This window comes from Ambystoma mexicanum, chromosome 4q (assembly GCF_040938575.1).
Source record: "Ambystoma mexicanum isolate Mex_15411 chromosome 4q, UKY_AmexF1_1, whole genome shotgun sequence".
Classification (NCBI taxonomy): Eukaryota; Metazoa; Chordata; class Amphibia; order Caudata; family Ambystomatidae; genus Ambystoma; species Ambystoma mexicanum.
In genome coordinates this window covers 167,996,687-168,016,184 of record NC_090928.1, presented here as the reverse complement: position 1 = coordinate 168,016,184, position 19,498 = coordinate 167,996,687, and positions in this window count along the sequence as shown.

Sequence of the window (19,498 nt, the reverse complement as noted above, 5' to 3'; positions counted from 1 at the left end):
TGGGAAAAGATTATTCGTGGACAAATTTGTGCGTGGATTGCTGCCTGACATCCAGTCACAAATGATGTCTTCTGAGAGCGCTTGGCAGGCGAAATCGCAATCAGAAGTACTGCACATGGCTCAGTACTACGAGAACCGTGTCAATAATGAAAAAGATAGTATTGAAAAACGGAAAGATGATTTGAAAACTAAAGTGCTATTGCAACAAATTGTTAGAGGCCCCATAGGGGGTAGTTCTCAGATTAGAGGGCAGTATGTCCCGCAAGGGAACGTGCCCTTGGGTCCTGTGAACATTAACCAGTGCGCCTATTGTCGCCAAGAGGGTCATTGGCGTGCACAATGCCCCGTCCTTCGACAAAGGTCGAATAACACATTCGGGAATATGGGTAGACAATCCAGAGGTCGCCTGGGTGTAGGGGGCCCTGGTAGAGGTCAGTTTACACAGGATCCTCAGCAGCCTTTCTCGCAGGATAATCAGATTGCGATTGTGGACACCAGGAACATATTTGATCATCCTTCCGCTGCATATTTAGCTGAAGAGCTTCCTATTGATGACATTCTGATTTGTAAGGATTGCCCAAAGCAGGGTTTGGAACCTACATCTATTCCCGTCAATCAGAAAGGTCCCTACGTTGAAATGATGGTGGGAAATAGGAAACATCAGTTTTTGATAGACACTGGAGCACAGAAGTATTTCATTGATCATTCACGGGTTCCAAACATTCCACTGTCAGGGCAAACCAATGTTTCTGTAGGGTTTTCTGGCACACCAGTTGTTTGTCCGGTTTCTTCCCCAGTACCTATTTCTTTGGGTCCCTTTACGGACCACTGTCCATTTCTGTTGACTTCGAATTGTGGAGAGAACCTGCTGGGGTTGAATTTGTTAAAAGAATTAAATGCAGTGATCTATTGTTCTTCTGATGGAGTGGGCTTGACGATTTCACCACAGCAATTTTCTGTCTCGCAATTCTTGACTAGACCTTTGCCGCCAGAATTCCATAATGTATCAGAGAGCCTGTGGGCTGCTGATGACAATGATGTCGGTGTTTTACAGATTGAACCTGTTAAGATAGTTTTGAAACACAGAATTGAGCTGCCACGCATTCCCCAGTATAAGATTTCAGTTGAGGGCGAGCGAGCTTTGAAATGCATTGTTTCCCATATTGTGCATCGCGGGGTGATTGAAGAAATTTCAGGAAGTTTGTGTAATAGTCCGATTTTACCCATGTACAAGAAAGGCGATAATGCAATTCCATTCCGTTTCATAATTGATTTACGTGCCATTAATAAAATTGTGGCTCCACAAATTCCAATTGTGCCTGATGTAACGACAATCCTAACTATGATTCCAGCTACAGTTACTTACTTCAGTGTGGTAGATCTAAAGAATGCTTTCTTTAGTATTCCTATACACAAGGATAGTAGATACTTGTTCGGGTTCACCTTAGGGGGATGCTCGTTCACATTTACTCGTGCACCTCAAGGGTACACAGAGAATCCTAGCATTTATAGTAGGGCTTTGAAAGAACAACTTGATAACCTTGAATTGCCCTCTACTTGTACATTGCTTCAGTATGTTGATGACTTGCTCTTAGCTGCTGACTCTGAGAGTGCCTGTAAGGAGGGCACTGTGTTATTGCTTATCCATCTAGCCAAGCATGGTCACAAAGCTTTGCTTAAAAAATGTCAATATTGTTGCCAGGAGGTCACCTATCTCCTGTCAAAGGAGGGAAGAAGATTGACACCTGAAAGAATAAAGCACATTTCTGGCATGTCTGTCCCAAATACACAGAAGAAAGTTAGAGCCTTGATAGGTATGGCTTCTTACTGTTGGTTGTGGATCCCACATTTTTCACTAGTGATCAAACCGATGTTGGCTTTGACAAAGAAGGGCATTTCTTTGACATTGCCATGGAACGCGGAACACCAGCAATCGTTTGACTTGCTTAAGACTGCATTATGCTCTGCACCAGTTTTGGGCACACCAAACTATGAAAAGGTCTTTGTGTTTTTTGTGCATGAATGTGATGGATGTGCTTTGGCTGTTTTAATGCAGGAACATGAAGGGAAGAATAGGCCGTGCGGTTACTTTTCTTCCGCCCTTGATCCTGTAGCATGCGCTTTGCCAAGATGTTTGCGAGCTGTCGCTGCTGCGTCTGTAAAACAGAGTGAGGGAATTGTCCTAGGCCATGATCTATCCCTAATGGTGCCTCACTCTGTAGATGTTCTACTGAACCGAACTCAAACGCAACACCTCACTTCTGCACGGTTGACAAGATATGAATTGATCTTGTTTGCACCTCACATTCAAATTAAGAGGTGTTGTGTTCTTAATCCGGCTGAACTCCTACCTTTCCCACAAGATACTACTTGCGGCGATGAAGAATCACATGACTGTCTGTATACGACCGAACAAGAGACAAAGGGTACAATAGATTTGAAAGACACTCCTTTGGATAATCCGCAAGGAGAACTGTTCTGTGATGGCTCCTGCTTCAAACTTCCGGATGGTGCATCCACAGCTGCTTATGCAATCACCACATTAAGCACGGTTGTGGAAACTAAGAGAATCACGCATAATTCTGCGCAGACCGCAGAGATTATAGCATTGACCCGAGCTTGTGAACTTTCCGCAGGGCTTGCAGTAAATATATATATACTGATAGTTTGTATGCCTTTGGGGTGGTTCACAACTTTGGGAGACTTTGGTCAGAGACAGGGTTCCTAACTTCACATGGCACCAAAATCCAACATGGCTCCCTAATAGTACAACTACTCTCAGCGCTTGCGCTCCCTACTCAGTTAGCAGTTATGAAATGTGCAGCACATCGAAAGATTACAGATGACATAGGGAAAGGGAATGCTTTCGCTGATCAGATAGCTAGACAAACTGCTTCTGATCTCCTTACGGAGATTTATGTTTCAAGGGAGACTGTAAATGCTTATGCAATGGATGAGGGTGTTGGGTCTGTACGGGATATCCAAGCTGATGCCACGTTAGAAGAATCCAAAAGGTGGGCTGAAGGCTTGGGGAAACTTCATGATGACGGGTGTTGGGTGGATATAGCGGAAGGGAAATGGCTACTCCCTGACGCGTATGTAATGATGATGGTCATCATGGCCCATGGTCCTACACATGTATGTGCCCAGAAGATGACTAAAATGTTAGAGAAAGTTTGGGTAAATGACAAAATTTTGAAAATTGCCCAGCGCTACGTCCAGGATTGCATGATTTGCCTACAACACAATGTGTGAAAGGGCACAGTAACTCCAAGGTGAAGTTTTGGGCCACCCTCTGTCCCATTCGAAGTTATCAACTTTGACTTTATTGAAATGGAACGATGTGACAATAAGAAGTATGCACTGGTGGTCATCTGTGCTTTTAGTAAATGGGTTGAGACTTTCCCCGTTAAGAATGCTACAGCCATGACTACTGCAAAAACCATGTTGAGGGAATACTTCCCGCGGTTCGGGCTACCAAGAGTTATCTGGTCGGACAATGGTCCACATTTTGTCACTGCTGTAATTCTGCAGATATGCGCGACATTACAAATTGACAAATGGTTCCATTCGGCCAGAAATGCTCAGAGCGCCGGACTAGTAGAAAGACACAATGGTATCATTAAGAACAAGCTTGCTAAGACGTATGCCGGCACCAAACTAAAATGGCCGGATGCCTTACCGATCGTGTTATTATCTATGCGTACGACCCCTCAAACTAAGACTGGGCTCTCTCCATTTGAGGTGGTAATGGGGAGACCTGCCAATATTTGGAACCTTTCTAAATACAATTCATTGAGAAATGTTGAAAATGTATTACTTTCAGACTATTGCAGTCAGTTGACTAAAAACCTTTATTTGATTTATCACCAGATATGAGAAGCTTTACCTGTGCAATACGAGGGCCCGGGCCACAGTATACGGCCTGGAAGCTGGGTGCTCGTCAAAGCATTTGAGTGCTGTTCCTGCCTTGTGCCTCGCTGGCGTGGGCCGTTCCAAGTCCTGTTGGTCACCCAGACAACGGTGCAGGTCTCTGGGAGAAAGAACTGGATCCACGCGTCCCACGTCAAGAAACTTCTTCACCCTGTGCATACGTTACAGAAGAAACAAATCCCCTCGCTAATACTGCAACCAACGATCCCAAAGCAGCAAGTAGCACCGAGAGTGTGTCGGAGAATCTCTCTGAGCCTGCGAGGCTTGGGGAAGCTGCCATTTTGTCTCCACACTCTCCAAACGTTTTGCATCCGGAAACTGCTATTTCAAATTCGGCATCTTCACCTGTCTCTGATACGTTGCTTCCAATAGGAAGTGACAACATATTCTTTTCGGATCAATCAGTACCAGGAAAAGTTAGGTACAATCTGCGTCAGAGAAAATAGACTTAAGGCACGGTTTTGCTGTGCATCTGATAGACTTACGGCACGGTTTTGCTGTGCATCTGATAGACTTATGCATGGTTCGGCTGTGCATTTGAAGAAGAAAAGGATCATTGAGGGCTTGTTTTTGCCCAAATTTGAGAAAGGGGATTCTGTTGGCTAGGGTTGTGGAAGGACTAAGAAGTCGCTCGACCGGGAGGTCGCCAGCAACGAACATTGGGGTATCCGTTTGAAGACTACAATGCCTGCTACTGCTACCGCTTGTATGGGACTTGTAAATAAGAGGTTGACCAACCGGGACAATGGACAAAATGCCTGGGCCCTGAAAATGTATTGCTGTGTTTTTGTAATGATATTTGGGTTTATAATAGTCACTGTCCTAGGATTGTGGTACCTTGAGGAAATGCATCCTTTAGAATCCTTGTTGCCCACTGAAAGTATACCTGCTGTTCCTAATCCCTTTGTACATTTGCATACTCTGTCTCCTAGGGACTCTCAGCATAGACAAAGGTACCACAATAATACTCTACTAGTTATCATGAATGCTACGCATGCCATTTTTAATAAGTCTAACTGTTGGGTTTGCTCACATTTACCGCAAAACGGGGATAAGGGGTTAGGTTGGTATATTCATCCTTTACCTTTGACAACTGCTTGCTATGCCTCTCTTAGAGCACTGTTCTTTGGCCGTTGGAATGATAGCATCTCAGGCAACTTTGATGGCACCAATTTGAATAGTTTTGAGAAACGTGTTTTGACTCCCTTGGGATGCTCGCTTTTCGCAAACAGGAGTAAACCTAACGTTGCTTCTATTAAGCCTTCTGATAAACTGTCTCATCCTTTCCAATCTTTGATTTCCTTTCAGATGGCTCCAATAGGCAATAAGGATGCCATGCCTCCTTCTTACACTGTTATTCATAGCCCCGATTCAGTTTCTTTATGCATACAGAGGAATGGAACTCAGTCAATGGGAGATTTTCTAGGTTGTGCCAACGTTGCAAATTTGACTGGGGAAAACAGACCTTTGTATGTAGGCGAACCTGTCTACTTTGTCTGTGGTAATGTAGCATTCCCAAGGTTGCCCAGGGATTGGCAGGGAACCTGTTATTTAGGGATCCTGTTAACTGGGGTGTTTATAGCTAGTACAAAAGAAGTTTCAAAAGCTCGTCCATGGCGGGACGAGAATGGTGACACCCCAGCACAAATCTTGAGAGATATAGCAAAATCAGTTGTGCCATTTTGGGGGCAGATAGCGAATTCAGAAAATATCAGAAAACTAGCGAGAGTACTGGAGAGAACCATCAACCGGACCACGGACATACTCTGTAATATGACGTTAGAACAGAAGGCGATAAGACTAGTAGCACTTCAAAACCGGATGGCATTAGATGTCATTCTGACTGAACGTGGTGGAGTGTGTAAATTAGTGGGTTCCGCTTGCTGTGTTTTCGGATCAGATTCCTCCCCAACCATCTTCAAGGCAATACAGAATCTGCATGTCCTTAGTTCAGAAGTGCATGTTCCCGAGGGAAACTGGGATTTTAGCGCTTGGTTCTGGGACTTCGTGCGATCTTGGGGTTGGAAGGTACTTTCGGTCTTGCTGATTATTTTCGGAATCCTGTTATTTCTTTGTTGCTGTATTCAGTATATACCTGGTATAAGTTCGATGCTAGGGGGATGTTGCTCAAAAGCGATAGGTTCGATAGGACATAAAGTGTATGCCCCAAATAAAACTTCCAAAGAATATGTGTTGAAAGAAATTTTTGCAAATGACCTAATGGCAATAGATATTTCCGACAGCGATTCAGGGTGCATGGGCGATGATGAATGGAGTTATTTGCAAGGAGATCCGAAGTAGTTTTAGCACTTGGCATAGGCCAAAAGGAGGGTTTGTCAAAAGAGAAATTATATCGTGCCTCCTAATGTAATAAATATATGTATATTGGCCTACGCCAAGCTGCTCGAAAGTCGCTTGCAAAAGAATCCATGTGGCAAGGTCCTGACCTTTAGATCATTGTAAGCCGCCATTTTAGGTCAATCCGCCATTTTAGGTTCGCTTTGTAAAGTCACCCTGTGAGTTAAAATGGTGGACGATGTCATTCCACAAATACAACATTGCCGTCTTGACCTCTGTACATAGCTAATATGTAACTTGCCTGCAGGCCACTTGCTGAGGTCGTGAACTGAGACCTTGTCTTTCGTTGGCCTTTGTGTAAGGGATTGCTCCTGCAATGAAACTAATCCACGAGTATACTATAAAGACAATGAATTCAAATACTGAACGTAGAACACTTGTTTAACCACATTGTATGAATGTTTAAGAAGATTTACATGGAAAATCCAAGAGTACACTTTTGCCGTATGGGCTTGTTGATATATGTATTAAAAGCAAACCAGTTATATGCGGATGTTTGATACTCGGCATGAACCCTAGATCGGTGATATATTAAGTGGAATATTAACCCGAAGTGTGGCTGGACATCGTGCTCTCAAAATGTATAAAAAGCCAATGTATTCTAATTTACAGCGTCTCTCACTGAACACATTGAACCACGCTGGCGTTCGTTGTGTTGTACTGAGGGCCGATAGCTATCTGATTTTGCTCTGTTTTTGTAACTGGATTCAGTATAAAATAAAGTACTTTGTATGTTTCTTTGTAACCCATGTTCGGTGTATTTCCTTTTGGTGTACTCAGCCTCGATATTTTGATTTTGTTTTCACACACGTATTCATGGAATTGTTTCGGCAAAGTAGGCCTATCCGCAAGTCACAGCCAGAACAACCCCCGACACGGCCCCATGCAAAGCCGAAACAGGCACATTCACTTTCATTTTTGGGCTCCCGGTGCGCAAACTCACGTGTCCCATGAAAACTGCGTGGGATACCCCACAACCAAGCCAGCACCTCGGTGACACTGCGTGGTGTCCCCCATAACTGTAAACGGCACCCTGAGAACATGCATACCATTTCCCGTAACTGCTGTCATATTTCGATCAATTTGCGTGAGACCCCCCATAAACTGGCTCAGCACAGTGCTACGCTGCATACACGCATCCCCAAGTCCATACAGATCTCTGTCTACATGCATGTACACCTAAATCCAACATGCAAACTCACCCTGGCACTGCGATTGCTATGCGCATGTGTCTTTACGCCTGCGTTCAGGTGGCAGAGAAATCAAGGGATTTGCCTGGCCTTTTTGCAGCTGAGAGGTTGCGCAGTCACATCCATAAATACACTTTGTCATGCGCATTTGTGGGCGTGCTATGCACTGCCTGCAACCAGTCCCTCATAATGGCCACTTTTTTCCTTGTTCTTCCTCATTTTCCGAATTCTGTCCCCTACTCCGCCCTCTGCACGTTCTGCATGCTATCTCACTCAATACACTCAACCGCTCGCAGAAACATGACGAGCCGGTGCGAAGTCCCCCCATAATACGAAAATCTACCTTGCGGTCGATTGACAAACAGGGTTTTGCAAATAATTCCATGAATCAGGCCCATATACTGGAAAAATGGCAAACTGCCTTCAGACGGAATATGGGTACTTCTGTGAATGACCTTGTGTATTGGAAAGTGGGCCTTCTCCGCTTTATATGGAAATGTTACTTGGCTTTAACTCTCACATGCGAGGCCCGTTCTACCTTACTTTTTAGTGTACACAGTATTTCAATGTGTGGCAGTTTCAGTGAAAATGCTGACTGTATCTCTCTGCCAGCAATGTAATGTGTCTTGCCAGTCTGCCATCTGATTATACTTTTCAGCCTTCTCTTGTTTTCAACACCATAAAGACTCACACTTTCCCTAATCTACTGTTCCTTGTGTCATCTTTAGCAAGACATATATGTTTCATTCACCGGGCCCTTTCACTGTAGTTTGTTTTTTAGGCCTGTCATTTTCTTTAGTGTGCCTGGCCAGTAGATGCAATGTCTCCCACGGCAGAGGCCTACTTGGCCTTTCAGTTCCTGTCATTTGAGGCTGTCATTTAACCACATAGCACTTTGCCTTTTCTCCTCCCCTTCCTCCCACGTGACCCTCCCATCATGTTGTCCCTCCCCATGTTGAACCTAGCACGTTAAAGGGGTAGTGTCCTTTTCCTATGTGACATCCATCAATGTTGACCTTTATGTGCTATATAAGGTGGTTAACAGAATCTTAGCATCGGTGCAAATACAATTAGCATTAAGGAAACATATCCTAATGCAAAAAAGCATATTCTTTCAATTAATGTTTGTACCTGAGCAATGTTTTGCCTAGTCTTACAAGTAGTGAGGTATTTGCCCTAGTGCAACAATGCATTGGCTAAATATGCATTTTGCACTTAGGATAATTTTTGCCCCAGGGCCAATTGTTGCACCTGAAACAAGGCAACGTTTGTATAATACGTCTCCAGCCCTCGAATTATATGGATCCAAAGGATGTAATGTATCCATTAGATCACTGCTGCCAAACATGGAAAGTGTGTCACCTTTAGGATGATGGTAAATTAAAAGCCGTGCTTATCATCACAACCCACATTGAATAATTGTGAAGTCTTCAAAAAATGTGTGTGGCATTTTAATCGATTTTTATTTAATGTGCAAAACCAATAATGACATTAGCTAACCTCATGTGATAAACAACAATTGGTTTCAAAAACCAAAATAAGTGTTACAAAAATGCGTATACAATGTCAGGTACCCTTCAAATGTCTTTTTTTTTTTTACCTCAGCACCCTTATCTGTTTATAAGAGTCAAAAATAACGGAAGTCAATTGATGACAGTAAAGATCAGAAAAGACGCAGGGGCTGGATCATGAAAAGGGCACGCATACGTCAAGGGTAGGGAAAACTGAGGACAAAAATAATGAATTTGCCGGACCCGCTCTGCTGTCCATGGCCTCATCAGACAAACGCTGTCTATCAATTTGGCAACACGCGATACATATTAAAATGCCATTTCACCCCCCTTTAGCATGTTCTATAAAAAGGCTCCCGACATCAATTGTTTCCACAAATATTTTCCTCCTGCTTGCACAGCGTGCCTCTTCATCAATCTTTCTCCAAAAGCAATCTTGGTCTAATTTCTCCCGCTCCCTTTTCCCTCCTTCCCTCCTTCCTCAAAGGCCTCTCTTTTCTAGATTATTTTTGTTCCTCCTGTCATTTGCCGGCGGAAGGTGCATGAATATCATTTTACACTCCACTGTGGCTGTGTGTATCTCCATCTATCAGGAAATAAAAAGCGGGTCTGAAGGATGGCTCGTGACCCCGCAAAGCTACACACAACAGAAATGCGTTTAACGATTCCCCAGCTCCTGACGCAGCGACAAGGAGCGCCCAGTCCCCTGCCGGCTACCGTCTGCCATTGTGCAGGCATTTGTCTAGGTGGGGGTAGCGGAGGAGGCATGGGAGGAGACTGCCGTCTTTATGGTTGATGTTTCATTTTTCTTGCAGACAATGCCTCAATGCAGGTGCTCCGAGGAGCAGAAAACAACAGCTACTCTGCTATCTCCTTCCTGACATGTGTATCAGGCGCCAGAGCGAACGGCCATTTATCAAAATCATCCCCTGCACGAGAAGTGCCTCGCTTTGCTATCCTTGCTTGCTCGCCCCCCGTGATCCTTTAATGTGATGTACTAGTTGTTCGGGATGAACTCTGGCTTTGCATTTACCCAACTCGATAACAAAAGAGAGTGGCTTCCGGAAACGCGCGTGACAGATGCCTCTGTGACACTAGCGTGCCGACCTCTAGTCTAGCTGCCTTCCATCAATTTAAGCGCTGAGGAGAGCAACTCCAACGCTGCTTAGAGCAGCATAACAATTGTATTCCGAGAAATCCACGGAAACGGCTTTTATTTTGCAACTATTTTGTTTCTGTTTTTTTCCTTTTTTCAGTGGTCGATTTGTTCTTAGTTGCGCTAAATGCATTTTGTGATCACTGGTTTATGTTTGTTTATGTTTATTCATTTATATTGCGGGCCAGACCGGATGGTATGAGGGCGCAGGAGCAGCAAGGTTATTCTCAGCTTGGTTACACTGCTGTACAGTAATTTACAGTGTGAACATAGGTTGATACTTGGCGATCTCTTCACTGAACGCTAGACACATGAAGTCACAACATTCACAGAGAGTTTTCTAATGGGATTGCCCCATTATTAAACGCTTCTGTGAATCAGTTGCATAGTTGTTTCCAGACTTTAAAGTTGCAAAACTAAATGTTGGCTATGACTATGGGCCCGATTCATTGGATTATCTGTGTGGAAAATCTGCGTGCGAAACCACGTTTGTCGATTTATGGAATCGACTGCACCACACTTTTTCGTAACTTGCGTAGACTTCGTGCAGGCTCAGCACGTCTCTGCGAGCAGTCGAGTGCCTTGCACGAGACACCACGCAGAGCGTGGGGGAGGCCTGCGCAAAGGGCAGAGTAGATGGCGTAAGTCAGAAAATGAGAAACAACAAGAGAAAAAGTGGGTGTTAGGAGGGACGGGCTGCAGGCAGTCCATGGTACGACCACAAATGTGCACCACAAAGTGTATTCATGGATGTGACCATGCAACCTCGCGACTGCGAAATGCCCACGCAAATCCCTCCATCTATCCGCCACCCGAAGGCAGGCATAAGAACACTAGCACAAAGGAATCGCAGCGCAGAGGTTGGATTGCATGCCAGATTTAGGGGTGCATGGACACAGCGGGGGTCAGAATGGACTTAGGGATGCGCATACGCACTGTAGTGTGGTGCAGGAACAGTGTGCAGGGGTTTTACCCGAGTAACGTACGATACATCGTATGCATGTTGTCGGGGTGCCGGGAACAGTTATTGGGGACCCTGAGCAGGGTCCCCAAGATATAGGCCTGATTGCGGGGGACCCTGCACACTGTTTAGAGCAGAGGTCTTCAAACTGTGGGGCGCGCCCACCCGGGGGGGCGCCAGAGCCCAACATGAAATGTAAAAAAAAAATCATCTTTTATTTATTTTTTTATTTTTTTAGATTGGAGGAAATGGGAAGGGGCAGCTCACATGGTCAGACTGGACCATAAAACGGTCTTAGGCCCCAATGAAAATGTGGCCAGCAGTTGCAAATGGATATTCAGTCCTTTAGTCACAGACTGTTTGAATAGTACCCAAGAGGTTGTTTTTTCTTCAAATGTAAACAAATGGTGATATTTAAAGAATATTTATTCAGCAATAATGGTCAGAACTACTAGCTGCATAGTGAAGTAACTCCTCAAACTGGTCCACATTGGCCAAAAAAGTGGCCCATTTTGACTGGCCTACACTAGCATTTTGCATTTTTGGTACGGTCATCGCCCTATTGCCCTATAGGCCAGTCCAAGCCTGCCGGCTCATGCATAATGGGTGAGGGGGCGTACACCCACTGGCCATCTCACCCATTATGGAGGAGCCAATGAGCCAGCCCAGTGAAACACTGAGCACTCCCTCAGCTGCTTTTTCCAGCTGAGGAAGAGCTCTTGGGATGGCTGAACTGTCAAAGTGAAAGAAACACTGTTTGCCTTTGACAGTTCATTTCCCCAGCTGCACATGATCATTGAGCCATGCAACGCTGGGGGTGTTTTGCTTCGCCAGCCTTGCATAGATCATTGGAAATGCTGGCTGGGGCACTGCATGTATATATGTGTGAGGGGGTGCTCCTGCGCCTCCTCGCACAAACGGGCAGAGCAACCTGGAGCGGGGCATTTTAGCAACCACGCGCAGGCCCCTGCAGAAGGTACGTTTATGGTGATTTATTTTTTATTTCAATGTGTATGGATGTGTGTATGCTTGTGTTATGGGATTGTGGTGGGAGCAGGATGGGCGGCAGCACGAGGGTAGTGGTGGGAGTAGGGTGGGGAGAGCCCAGGGTCTGTACTGGGAGTAGGGTGTGGTGACGGCATGCAAAAGTTCATAGCGATTTCTACATACTGTCCATCTGGCACTTTTGGGGGGGCCCGGGCTGCTCAAGTTTGAAGACCACTGGTTTAGAGGGTGCATGTATTTGTGCCAAGCGGAGCAAGCAAACATAGCTTTTCTGGCTATTTTTCCATGGGGACGGTGCGTGCCAGGGGCGTTCCATCCTCGACTTGCATATATGGTTACTTTGTGCCAGAAATACAAAAAAAAGAGAATTGCCTAGCATTTGGGTGCTGGACTGCCCTTGGCCTAAGGCTGCCGCCAAGGAGAACGGGATGTGTATTTGTTCAACTCGGACGCAATTAGAAAGAAGAAAGAAGACTGATTTTGGCTCTCTTTCGCCTCGGATCTGGAGATCAACAGGGACGGGGCAACTGCTTCTTCTACTCTTCCAATTCCGCCAATTCAGATCCCATTCGAGAATGCAAAGTTCTGTCGATCCTCAACGGGGACCTGCATCACAAGAACAGCAAAGTATCCCGATGAGACACTATTGAGTCGAACCAGAGGTTCTACTCCATACTGGTGCTGGCCTCTACTTGGTTTACATAGAAATATTAGAGCATTTGTATATATTGAAAGGAATTTGTTAATATATTCTCTTTTTAGAACACATATTGATGCACTTTACAAGACTACAAATATGTTTTAGAGTCTTAAGGTCTATTGGTATAGACTGGTTTGTTCTGTTCTTGGAACACACAATAGAAACTGCGTTGATTTGCATAGGTATGAATGATTATGTTTTTGAATTTTGAATGTCAATGAAAGTTTAGTTGATGAATGTTGAGAGACAATGATTTTCGTTTGGTGTGTTTTTTGATATTTCAGATTTTAACAATTGTTCAACTAATGAATGTTGTATTTGTACACATTTTTCTATGTGTTGTTAGTTATGACTATATAAACAAGAAAATAAAAATTAATGAAATTAGCAATGCCTTGTCTGTAAATGATTGTGCATAATAACAGCGACCTTCCTGTGGAAGGAATTGGTTGGTAGTTTTTGTGTTAGTTATACATTATAAATGAATAGGCCCTATATGTGTGACAAGCATCTTGACACAATTACGTTGACCCATCCTTCTTTTTTGTATGTACGTGCTCCTATACCTAAATTTAAAAGAACATGTGATCACATTTCTTTCCAGCCACAGGTTTGGTTTATAAATTCCGTACAGTCATGCATATAGCTGCTGAAGCCTGGAAAACATCATTAAAAGGTCATCAATACTCACAGAGATAATATTGCCTCGGTTTTCCACTTCCTCGTTGCCCTCATTCACCCGAATAGGCATTGAGAGGTCTGGGGGGGGAGCAGTACTAAACACACGTGGGGTTCTTTTTAAATCCTAATGCCTCTGTAGACTTCCTCCAAAGTAGTAAAGGGGAACTGATGAGAGCCCCAGCAAGAGTCATGTGCCCCCTCTGGCACCAAAACCTGATTCCTCTATCCTAGAGGAGTGGCCCAACAAAATAGAGTTGGGCACCACTAGAAAAAGCACAGTCTTAATCGAAAAGACCCCACCGGGTCTGGCAAGCCCCACTTTTATACACATCTTTACGGGCATATTAAAGGTGTACTTTTGTGCATTTTATTATATCTATTAATTAAATTGAATAATGACAGTCACTTTCACAAAATATGTGCTTCAGAACAATGCTAGAATCAATCAAACAATGAAAATAATGTGTGTGAAAAATTCAAATCCTTCACACTGTGCTAATCATGCAAACAGAAGGGCAGACTAAATGGGCCCATAGTGTTTGTGGACACCTCAACGTGCTTAGTCTTTGTTCACTATGACTTTCTTCAGGGGTCAGGGGATAGCACCCTTTCAAATCCTTCTGTGTCCTTCTGCCTGTCTTCTTTTTACTGGGGAATGTCATGGTTCTGAAAGAGTTAAACCACAGTGAATGTGTTGAGTCTCATTAAGTGGACACATCTTGGTTTTGAATCACAATAAACACATGACTGTGGTGCCTAGTTATTCTGGCACATACACTGAAAAACAATCTCCTCTCTATGGACTAGTCGATACTCAGGGGCAACATGTGTGGGGTAGGACATGCATGTTTTCACCTAGTGTTTCCATGTAGACGTAATGTTGTGACAATCACATGGCATACTTACAAGGGTATAACTCCTTGGCCCTCATTACGACCTTGGCGGAGAACCATGGTGCTATTAGCACCATGGTCCATGGCGCTAAGCTGCCAACTCCGCCATGGTGGTTGGCGGACTTACCGCCCCATTCCGACCTTGCCGGGGCGGTAAGTCCCCAATCCCCATTTACCCTTCCCCATTCCCATTTTTGCCCCATAGGGCATAATGGGAGTGGGGAAGGCGTTAATTACGCCACCCTAAATTACGGTGGCGTAATTAACAACGAGGTCCCTTAGCGCCATGGATTTTAACACCTGCTAAAAGCAGGTGTTAAATCCGCCATGGCGCTAAGGGAACTCGTACTCAGGCGGTAAGGGTCGGCTAAGTTTACGCCGGCGTAAACCCCTTACCGCCTGGGTCGTAATGAGGGCCCTTGTCTGGATGGGGAAATATTCTTTATCGTGTGTATTCATTGCCCCTAAAACACGGCTGAAAGCTTTGGCACTTTTTCAGTGGCACTAGGAGGTCTTGTAAGGGAACGATTGTTGGTAGGAGAGAGGGAGTGTAAGTGTCATTGCAGATGATTTTCCCAAATGGCATTATTAAAATAGTATTGAAAAGATTATGAATAGGTTTATAGAAAAGACATACGGATGTGTACTATTTGTTTGCTTGATGCTTTCAACATCGCCCATGCCTGGCTACTGCCACCTGGATTAGCCTGGCTTCGCTTCCCATTGTGGTTTGGACATGGCACTGTGTATTCTTTGACGGCTCGGATTGATGCAGTCTTTCTTCTATTTTTAGGTTTTGACATTCCTGAATCCCTTTAATTGTCTAAGTAGGGGAAGAGCGGTGAGTAATTTCCTGTCAAGTACATTTGAATGGGGACATATATTTCCGGGGACCCTCTGCATTGCTAAAATGAAGAGGATGGAGAAAGATGTGAGGTTACTGCAGACCAAACATTGCAGAACCCTGGCACAGGAGAACCCATCCCTGGTAGACACTGTACTATTACCACCCCCCCAGGCATCATTTCCTTAGGAACCCTGGCTTTGCGAACAGAAACTGAAAGAGTAATATAGCTGTGACACAACTTGAACAGCACTGTGGCCAATGCTCTTGAGGCATATTCTGTCTGAAGCAAGCACCTGCTTCCAGTCACTCCAACAAGTGCAGTAAGAACAGGCCTACGGGCAGTATCTTGCTGAAGCCTCGGATAGGCTCTTCAAGGGGAGCGGGGGGTGGACAGGGTTTGCCACTGTATGTTTTCCTCCTGCATCAGCTTGAAGTCGGTCAATATTTAACTTATCATGTGAGGCGACTGTATCCCATGCAGGGGAGAGCATTGTGCCACTGCCTATATCAGTTGGACATTTTCCAGATATCTCCTATTCGTATAACCCACCTTTGAAGGTTATTGATATTTATTTTACATAATGAATATCCTATCATTTGCTCATAAAAAATTAACATTGTATTTATGACATCAATAAAAGACCAATATATGGTAACTGACCGAGGGACACCACACTGAGAATAACCATGGTGAATGGTGTCCCTGATACTGAGTTTGGATAAACATGGTAAAGATGGTCTGGCATGGTTGCTTATCCTGTGTTCTTGTTACCTTTGGATATTGAAAAATGTTTGGTTCTAAATTTAAAATCATATATGACAATTTTGAGCAATTTTGACAGAAGAAAATCACTCTTCAGTAAAATATTTTATGGTTGAAACAATCATCTCTACTGAAACAGTTGCATCACAGCAACACAAGAAAATTGCCTTTAGAAACACAATCATATGGGTGGGAAACCCTTGCATAACATACCAGAGCAACACGTATTCTTTTTTTGTTTTGTTTATTGTTTTGGATGAATAAACAACCTTTTAATTTATAAAAATAGTTCCATCAATACATTTATAAGTGAATGTGTAAAAACAGAATCAATTATACAAAAAATAAAACATAGTTCATAGTTAATACAGTCAGGTTTCTCATGAAATTTAGACTTTTCCGCACCCAGTTAATATTTGGAATTTAAAATCTACAAATTCATTCAAGTAGCCAATAGTAACTAATTTGATAGTCATTTGTTTAGTACCAAATACTAACAGCCAAAATGTTTCATTGTCGATCGATCCTAATTGTGCAAAATGTTGCAGAAAATATGTATAGAGTTTAAAATGTAATTCAGAGCAGTATGCAACGATATGTTTCAGGGTTTCTGGGTAGGTGGTATATTTACAGAATATACAAACATTCTCATTAGGTGCCAAGATCTTTCGTCTCCATTGAATATCCTTAGTCGGCCAAAGATTGAGACAGAACCTCATATAATCACCTCTAAAGTTGTGTGAGGGATATTTAATTAAATAGAATTCAGGAATTCTATACTTTGTATATCCATATTGGACAGGGTTCCAATCTTTATAGCTTAACCACAGTTCTCTAGTGTAAATCCAATCTCTTTGGTAAAGTTTTGTTTTAGCACCAGTAGGGTTGGTGACTAAGGTATCAATTGTAATATTGGCATCAATAAGAATGTTTGTGACCACATTTCGTCAGTTTAGCGGATAGTCATGATTTGATTGCAGCAAATATTGTGCCAGAATCTCAGACATGTCAACATAGTGTAGTGACAGTAAACACTTTCTCAACAATGCAATTGATTTCCATGCGATCATACTGTACAAAGATAAAAGGCCTAGTTCGAACCGAATTATGACAATAGGAACACAGTTGGGCAAATTAAAGATCGATCGCCAGAACCTACCCTCCAATCAGTCCCAAAAAAGACGAACCTTTGGCGCACATGATTTAGAACTGTATGAGAGAATAGGTATCACTTTCAATAAGTAGAAGGAAAGCAGATGGCTACATGAAAATTTGCCAAATTTATAAAGAATTGCTTTCGCTTCAGAGATTAGGGCCTTAAGCTTTGATTTTATATCGGCCATGTGAAAGATATCACTCTCATGGTTGTTAATGACAACTCCTAGATATCTGTATACAGATGTAATTAGTATGCATTCTTGCCCAAATATTGCTTCTATTTTTTTATTTTACAATTATAGTATTCCATAATCTGGGTTGTGGCCAGATTAATGGTCATAGTGTTTTCAAATGCATAGGATGCTAAACCATTAATCAATCTTTGCAAACCCACCTGAGTTTTGAATAAAAGGATAAGGTCATCTGCATATAGGGCCCATGGGATGTGGTGTGGGCCCAGTTTTTTAGCATCAGAGTTAATATTTACAAACCTCTTACCCTTATCAAGGATAAAGAGATTGAAAATGGTGGCTGCAAGAATGCACCCTTGCTTAAGGCCACGGAATGTCAGAATAGGAGCAGTAAGTTGACCATTAAGAGAAAGCCTGTTACGTACAGAAGTATTCGAGTGGAGCATCGATATCAATTTAACTAGAGAGAAAGGACAGCCCAAGGTAACCAGTTTACGCAACATTAGAAATCGGTCAACAGAATCAAAATCTTCCTTGAAGTCAATAAAAGCAATAAATAAAGATTGGCCCTGCTGCTGACAGAGGGCCTTAATTGAGGTAAGAACATCTATATTAATAGCTGTACACTTTCCAGCAACAAAGCCAGTCTGACACTTGTCTCGCATGTTCGCAGAGTCAATCCAAAGATGTAAATCTCGCAAAATCAAGGAAGCAAAGATTTTACCCAGAGCATCAAGAAGGGCAATAGGCCTATAATTTGCTGGATTATGCCTATCCTCCTTCTTGAATATTGGAACAATTTCCGAGCTACACCAGGATGACGGAATCCTCTGTGTTGACACCACCTGTTTAAAGATCTCAAACAGGATGGCAGTCCAGTTTTCAGGAAACTGTTTTAACATCAGGTTAGAAAGACCGTCAGGGCCGGGAGCTCTGGATCTACTGGCTTTTTGAATATAATAAGAGATGTCCTCCTTAGTAAAATGCAATGAGAACCTTCAGAGTTGGTGGGCCTTGGGACAGATGGGCTATAGGGGCGGCATAAAGGGTAGCAAAATGGTAAGCCATTGCATCGGCAAAACGACATTAATTTGCATATACAATTGAGAATGCTTGTACATTTTACTAATAAGCGCCCATGTGCCCGTAGTATTTTTAGATGCTATTTGTGCTAACATGGATTCACCATCTGATTGAAATAGGAAAGCTCAGTAAGATTGTCTCCAATTTCTGTAGCTTGTTTTGATTGATTTTAAAGCAGACCAGCGGAGTACAGTTAGTAGTAGTAAAACTAATTTCCTCTTGCTTTGAAACAGAGCTTTTTGTTTCTGCATATTCAGGTCAAAATTATGCAAATTTGGCTGTGAATTACTCAGTTTAGACATAGAGGAAAATAGATGTAACAATTTAGTATAGTCAAACTTGCAAGGACTAGAATTCAGAGAGTTCTGAAATTTAGTCTGCAGTTTAATATTGAACTGAATCAACTTTGATTCATTCCAGCGTAGACGATTTCGAGCTGAATTTACTTGGACTATGCCTGGTATAACAGCAATAGAGTCATCTGTTTTCCCATCAATTGTCCAATACAAATTCAACTTGTCATGATCACTTTCAGGAGCCAACAATATGTGGAATCCAGTTATGGAATGGAATAAATTACGACTCACATAGATTAAGTCAATCGTTGCTGTCGCCATACCCCTCCTCCAAGTCGGGTGAGAGGGGAATGTCCTCAGGGAAGGTGCTATTAACCATTACCAAACTTTTGGATTCCACGAAAGTGGTCCAACGTCTCAACCTAACCATAGTAGAAGTTTTACAATTATCCAAACAATGTAAATTTAAGTCCCCGGCCAAGATAACATGGCTTTACGAGGGACATTGTAAAGTTTTCTGCCATAGAGTCTCAAGAGATTTCAGAAATGCATCAGTGGTTTGTGCGGCCGGATTCCAATAAACATTAAAAATGAAGTAATTGGTTTCAAAAATGTGTAATTGGACCAATTGTAAATAAGGAGTGATATATCCATGGGAAACCAAATTAATGTGAGGATTGGTTTTCAAAAGAAACAGGAGGCCCGACATGGGGCGACCTTTTGCAGTGCAAATGGTCGGGATTAAAATAACGTGATGGATGTCCCAAGAGGG